This window comes from Rhinopithecus roxellana, chromosome 15 (assembly GCF_007565055.1).
Source record: "Rhinopithecus roxellana isolate Shanxi Qingling chromosome 15, ASM756505v1, whole genome shotgun sequence".
NCBI classification, from domain to species: domain Eukaryota; kingdom Metazoa; phylum Chordata; class Mammalia; order Primates; family Cercopithecidae; genus Rhinopithecus; species Rhinopithecus roxellana.
In genome coordinates this window covers 19,901,025-19,908,415 of record NC_044563.1, presented here as the reverse complement: position 1 = coordinate 19,908,415, position 7,391 = coordinate 19,901,025, and positions in this window count along the sequence as shown.

Below are 7,391 nucleotides of genomic sequence, written 5' to 3'. Positions count from 1 at the left end.
TGGCTGAGAGGCTGGAGATTAATCCAGATGACGGCAAATGTTTATTCATAGCAAGAAAGAGACCAGTCGGGCAGAATTTTGACTTGTCAGTGCCAAGCCTCAAACCGACAGCTCAGGCCCCAGCCCCTGGCCATAAAGCCACCTGACCTCTTCCTAGGGCTTCAGCAGCTATTTGGGACCTTTGCCAGCTGGGCCCAGGTAGCCCTGCTGCAGGGCCAGGATTTCCCCCAACCCATCCAGATAGTTGAAAAGATGCCCTTAGAAAGCCTTCAGGATTTCAGCTGATTAATTAAATTATGTATCATCCACTTCCTGCAAAGGTGTGGACAGCAATGGGCAGAGAGCCAGCGCATCTTGCCCTAGAACAGCAGGATGGGCACTATCTCTGCGTCCTGCCAGCTTGGTGTGAGGTCCTCTCTGTGCATGGACCGGCCCCTAGAATCCTCCCCAGCCCGGTTCACAGATGGCAAACCTGAGGCAAGAAGGCTCATGGGTCTATGCAGCCAGGAGGGGTCTGAGCTGAGACTTAAAAGCAAAACTGAGTTGGATCTTCCTGAATCTATCCTTGGAGATGGCCTCAACCCACAGTCCCCGCAGCCACCTGAGAACTACTAAAGAGGCTAGTTTAAATGCAGGTTTCATCTCCACCTGCTCCCTGGGGCTGATTCCTTAGGTCTCGGGTGGGGCCTGGAAATCTGCCTTCCTGGCTGTTTTCCAAGGCAGTGAGCCAGCCGCACAGGGACCCACTGGCCGACTCTAACCTCAGAGGTCTAGAGAGTGGAACCTGTGGCCAACACCATACAGCAAGACAGACCAGAGCCTGGGTCCCCTCACCGAGGCTGGGCTGCCTGCTTGCTTGGGTTGGGAGGAGGCAAAGCTGGCACGGCAGGGCCTGGCTCTGTACCCCACACCCGGAGGAAAGCCAGGCTGTGTTCTCCTGTCTCCCTGGCTCCATCTAACTCTGGCTCATTGCAGCCCTACAGATAGGAACTATGTTTCTGATGTTTGTAATTCTAAAAACATGTTTTAGAAAACTGGAAATAAGAAACAAACCCTCTTCTCCACCAGCACAGAGAAAGACAGGCTGTCAGCCAGCAGGCCCATGCGCAGATCCCACCATACTCACAGCCAGGCCTGTCCAGTGGGGGGAACAAAGAAGGTCCTGCCCGGGTGGAGCTGACATTCCAGTGGGTGCTGGGTTATGAAGGCAGAGAAACACTGGGGCTAAGGTGGGGGCTTTCCCCAGGGAGGATGTCTTAGTCCATTCTGGCTGGTGTGACCAAAAAAAAAAAAAAAACATAAACTGGGTGGCTTATAAACAGAAATTTATTCTCACAATTCTGGAGACAAAGTCCAAGGTCAAGGTGCTAGCAAATTTTGTGTCTGGTAAGGGACCACTTTCTGATTCCCTGTGTCCTCACACGGCAGAAGAGACAAGGGGGTTAAGGTCTCTTACAAAGGCACTTGGTTGGGTGCAGTGGCTCACACCTGTAATCCTAGCACTTTGGGAGGCCAAGGCTGGAGGATCACTTGAGCCTCGGAGTTCAAGACCAGCCCGGGCAACCTGACAAAACCTTATCTCTACAAAAACAAGTCAGAAGAGAAAGTGGGAATCAATTCCTGTCGTTAAGAGTCCTGAGTGGGGCCTCCCAACAGAGACAGGGAGGGTTAGAGTCTCTCCGCTCTCTCCTTCCCTTGCCCTCTGTCCCAGAGGTTGCTGAAGGCTGTTACTGCCCCCAGGCAGGTCTGGGGCAAGAGGCGTAAGCATGCACCCACTGGAAGGGGACCCCACAGCTGGACCTGGCTGTAGGGGACATGGAGTGGCCTTGAGGGACCTGCAGCTGGAGGGAGAAGGAAAGTCAAGGGGCACATACTGGGCAAATGTTAGGTTTCAAAAACCCAGGGAAATCCAGGTACTGCCCAAGGAAAGAACTTCTAGAACCAGGATTTTCGAATTTAGAAAATTCAAAAAATCAAGTGGAAAAGAAGATTGTTTCTGGGAAACAAAGGCCTCCCAGAAAACCAGAAACACAGGTGGAAGTCACGAAAGAAAAGATAGGCTTGGTGGATGTCTCTTCATCTACCTGTGAATGTTAGGGGCTTGGGAAGGAGAAGAGGAAGCAGGTCTGGAGATAGCGAATATGATCAATAAATAATAGTAGAAATTTTCCCTGATCAGAAGAGGGCATGAGTTTGCACATTGAAAAGGTTGGTAGAGTTCCAGGCAGGGTTACTTTAAAGAAAAAGATACACCCTTGGCATCTCCTGGTGACATTCTTGAAATCTACAGATAAAATCAAGGAGGCTTCCCAACAGAATAAACAGATAATTGACAAAGGAGGAAGAAAAAAAAAAAAAAAAAACCTTGGCAGCAGATTCCTCATCTGTAGCACTGAAAGCCGGAGGGCTCTGGCTGGACTGGGCCCAGGAAGCCTCATCAGAGCATTCACACCATTCGCTGACCAGAGCATTCACACCATTTGCTGACCAGAGCATTCACACCATTCGCTGACCAGACTCAGAAACATATTTTGCAGACGAGCAAGAGGAATTCAGAGGATATTTCCCGCTTGTGTTACGTCTGAGGGAAATCATCAAGAAAGGCTCTAATAAAACGGCAGTTGGTCAGAGTAGAGACCCCAAGATGGAAGGAGAAGGAATCATTATTAGTTGAGTCTCACAGTTTATAGGAGAATATCAGTGGAAGGTGGCAGGGATAAGAGGCTTCTTGGGGTAGCTCCTACTGGGGAGGGCAGGGCAGAAGGAAGCAGAGAGAGTCCTAGGGGGAGGCAGGTGCTTACACTGTTTCCAACAGACTGGATTGAACCGTCCTCCCTGGTTTGTTTATAATGTTTCTATATAATGATTAGGAAGCAACCATTTGCTGAAATGACAGATTGAGAATTAGAAAGAGAATAAATAGTAATTTGCCCAAACCATCAAAACTATGGAAAAAGGAGTAAAATAAACCATTCACATAGAATAAAGTGACATTAAAATGTCAGATCCCTCAGTTGTTCTAACAAAATCTGAGACTGCTTTAGACTGTGTTAGAAAACAAAATCCAGCTATAGTTGTTTACAAAAAAAAATCTGAAACAGGATAGTAAGAGGAGGTTCAAAATTACGAATTGGGTCAGGTGCAGTGGCTCACGCATGCCTATAATCCCAGCACTTTGGGAGGCCAAGGTGGGTGGGTCGCTTGAGCCCAGGAGTTTTGAGATCAATCTGGGTGACATGGCAAGACCTGTCTCTACCAAAAAAATTACAAATAGTTAGCTGGGTGTGGTGGCTCGTGCCTGTAGTCTCAGCTACTTGGGAGGCCAAGGCAGGAGGATTGCTCGTGCCCAGGAGGCGGAGGTTGCAGTGAGCTGAGATCGCGCCACGGCACTCCAGCCTGGGCGACAAAATGAGATCTTGTCTCACTAACAAACAAACAAAACAAAACACCCAAAATTAAAAGTTTGACAAAAGTATACCTGGCACATGTAAACCAAAAAGAAAGAATTGGCAAAGTTAATATCTAAGTGGGTTTTAGGGTCCAAAGCATTAAAAGGATGAAGAGGACATTAGGTAAAGATAAAAAGTTCAATCTGTGGAGAAGATGAATAATAACTTCCATTAACCTTTGGACCTCAACTCACATGATAACCAACTCTAATGGAGAATGAGAGGTGATGGCTGAGGAGGGCTCTAGGCCCAGAAGGTCTAGGTTTGAATTCCCACTCCACTCACTGATAAGCGTGGTGTGGACATTAATTCTCTGTGCCTCGCCTTCCTCATCTGTAGAAGAGGTTGCTAATCCTTTAACAGGCATTAAATGGAAGAGTTATTGCAGGTTGTAACGTGACTGTTACTCAACAGATGTGAGCTATTTTAATTATATATAAACACTACTGGCAATAAAAGGAGAACTTTAACAGATGCACACATGAAACTCTAGGGAGTGAAGTGTGGGAGGCAGAATTAGTTACTTGTCCTCACTAAGCCTCAGTTTCTCCTTCTGTGAAATGGGTAAAAAGGGTGCCTTACTCACAGTGTTGGCGAGACTCCCAGAGATGTTTACCACCTGCACAGCAGGCAGGACTGTGAGAAGTGTTTGTGAACTCTTCTGGAGAGTTGAATCTTTGTCCTTTGAGAGAGGCTGGATTTTTGGCTGAACCTGAAATAATAAGTAAACAAGCCTCAATGCAAAGTCACAAGATATCATCGTGGGCTTGACGTGACTCCCATTCAGGGAAGGGAATGGAGGTATCAGTTAGTGCATCAGGACCTGGGGTGATCACTCCCCAGAAGGCCATTACCCTGTTCAATCTCCATGAATACCCTGGGGGAGGGAGATAAACCTTCACAGGGAAGAGGAGTGAGGCTCAGAGACACTGAGTCATTTGTGAGGTCGCTGAGCTGATGAGCAGCTGAGGGAAAATTCAAATCTGGGGAGCGTCTTACCGCATAGTCCAGCATCCCTGGAGCCTCTTGTCCATGCCAGGCGTTTGGAGCAATGGGACATCTCATAAATAGTGTGTGCAACCTCCCAGGGGACAACTTCTGCTGTCAGCTGCCCAGACCAATCAACTGTAGAGAGCAGCAGCCCGAAGATAGGACACCAGCGTTGAGTTGGACAGATGCTGGCTTGACCTTGGGATGTCATGTGCACATACATAAACACACACACAGACACCCCCACTGGACATGAGGATTGCAGAAGCTCACAGGATGTGCCTGGTGCCCAGCAGGTGCATGGTCAATGTTCCTTTCCCCTCCAGCAGCTCCTGCCTACTCTTCCTTGCCAGAACCCCATCCTATCCATCACCCTACACTGCAAGTTTCTGAGCCACTTTAGGTCACGAGTCCCTCTCTCCTCTTCCAGGTGAGGCAGGTATGCTTGGGGGACACCCATTTGACACAGTCGAGGTGAGTCTCCTCACTTGTTTTTTTTTTTCTCAGGCACGTACATTGGAGAGAGTTGGAGTGATTGGAAGCCCGTTTCTATATACAACTCCAGGTGGGCAGCTGCTTTTCCAACAGACAGGATTGAACCTTCCTCCCTGGTTTGTCCTGGCAAATTCCTGCTGGGACTGAACCATATGCTGGGTTCATGGCCAAGTCCATCCTCAGCTTGATCAGTTGGGACCAAGATGCGAAGGTTTCCTCCCACCCAGAGCAAGGGCACCCACATTGTTCTAATGCAGGACTCCCCGAAACAGTTTCTTAAAAGAAATAGAGAAGTCGAAACTTGTCAGTATATCCATGAACAGTATATCCACAAACCCATGAACATGATCTTCAGAACAGCAATCATCATTTCAGAAAAACTGGGTCATTGTTTCCCAGGTGCCAGTGTGCAGCTGTGAGGTGTCTGTGCCAGAGGCCTGAGGAAGGGCCCAGGAATGTGGCCTCTTCTTGAGAACTGAGGCATTGCGGCTGTCGCCCTGTGAACTGGTTCCTCCTCAATACACCCCACACCTCAATGAACTAGAGTTCCAGGCTCTCAGATGCCCCAGAATGGAAACCAAGAAAACCCATGTCCTTCAGCTGGACATTCCCAAATAAGTCCCTTCACCCGTTCCTTGTGTTTGGGGTTGTATGTTCTTAAAGTGGCCCAGTGGGACCCTTCCCTGCTGTTTTCCCTGGGCCCCAGGGCAAGCTGTAAATAGCGGTCTCCAGGCTAGTCCTGTGTTTGCTGGCAGTACTGAACTTGGCCCCTTTTCCCACTGAGGGAGGGCAAAGCTGACTGCAAGGCAAGACACATCATCCTGAGCCGGGTTTGTGGGAGGCTTTCTGTCTCCTCTTTTTTCAGTGAACCCAGGTGTTGTCAGAGGAAGTAACTTCTTATTGTAGGGTTGGGATTCCATCCAGCACAGGCATAAGGGCCCAGCCTTGGCCTTAAAATGTTCTGTCCCTAGGCCTCATGTAGGTCTGGGCCCCTCTGCCAGCCAATTTTCTGCATGACCTTGGACCGGTCACTGTACCTTTTGTGAGAGGAGGCAGTTAGGGGCTGACTAGGCAGATAGAGATGGAGAGTCTCAGGAGAGAACAACGCCCACAAGGAAGCATGTGCACTGCCCCTGTTATGTAGCTAGCAGGTGGAGATGTGGTTAAGAACTTCCTCTTATACCAGGATGTTTGCTCAGAATGGACTGTCCCAACTTAGGCACAAGCACAATAAATCAACTAAATGTCCTTAACTTGACCCAGCTTATTATAATATCATGAACATGACATCTACATTGCAGTTTTACCACCACCACCCCCAACTGGGCTTTTCTGTGGTGCCTATGGGTAATAATTACAATGGAGTAACTGTGGACAACAATGCACCTGCACAGTAAGAAGTGGAACTAGGAAGCAACCTGGAAGTAGGAGGTTATGTAAGATGCAAATGAGAAAAACATCCCTAGAAAGAAGGGATAAAAACCCTTGGATGAGCTGGTCAGCAGCAACCCACTTTCAGGTCCCCTGTCTTTACTGAGAGCTGTCTTTCTGTCACTTAATAAAACTCTACTCTGCCTTACCCACCCTCCTGTTTCTGCATACCTTATTCTTTGTGGTCACGAGACAAGAGCTTGGAACTTGCTAAATTAAGGAGTAGGGAAACTGCAACATTTCATAGGAGCTCACCCAGGATAACCCAGACCTCTGTTAACACTGTAAAGTTCACCCAGCCCTCCTAATGGTTATATCAAAAAACCCCACAAAGGACAGTCTTAGTGGATCAGGGAAACAAACCCTAGAACATCCCCAGAAAAGGCACCAGACCATGAAGCCAGTTCTCTTGGTCAATCCTATCGACCCTGTCCAGGTCCCCCCTTAAACTTGCCCCATCATAGAAATTTTTGTTCTAGTTGAGTCCAAGCCTCACTGATGCCCCTACAAGAAATGCCTTGTGAATATGGCCCTATTAAGGCACAGGTCCCCTTTTCTCTAAAGGGAAAGCTAAAGGTAGCTCTTTGTAGGTTTTCAGGTGACCCTGGCAGGTATATAAAGGCCTTCCAGGATTTAACCCAAGTATTTGAACTCTCCTGGAAGGACATTATATTACTCTTAAAGGAAACCCTAACCACTGTGGAGAAACAGGCCTCCCTGCAAGTTGCAGAGAAATTTGGAAATGAGCTTTGTACATCCTATAGTGCCAGAGAAGGCAAGGAGCCTTATTCAATTGGAAAGACAGCGTTACCATTGGAGGACCCTAAATGGGACCATGATGATAACATGGGAGAATGGAGGAGGAAACACTTTCAGGTGTGCGTATTGGAGGGCTTAGGAAGGACTAGAGCTAAGCCTTTCAATTACTCAAAACTATGATCAACCGGAGATTAGATGAGAATCCCTCTGGCTTTCTGGAAAGGCTAAGAGAGGACTTGGTAAAGCACACCCCTCTATCACCTGATT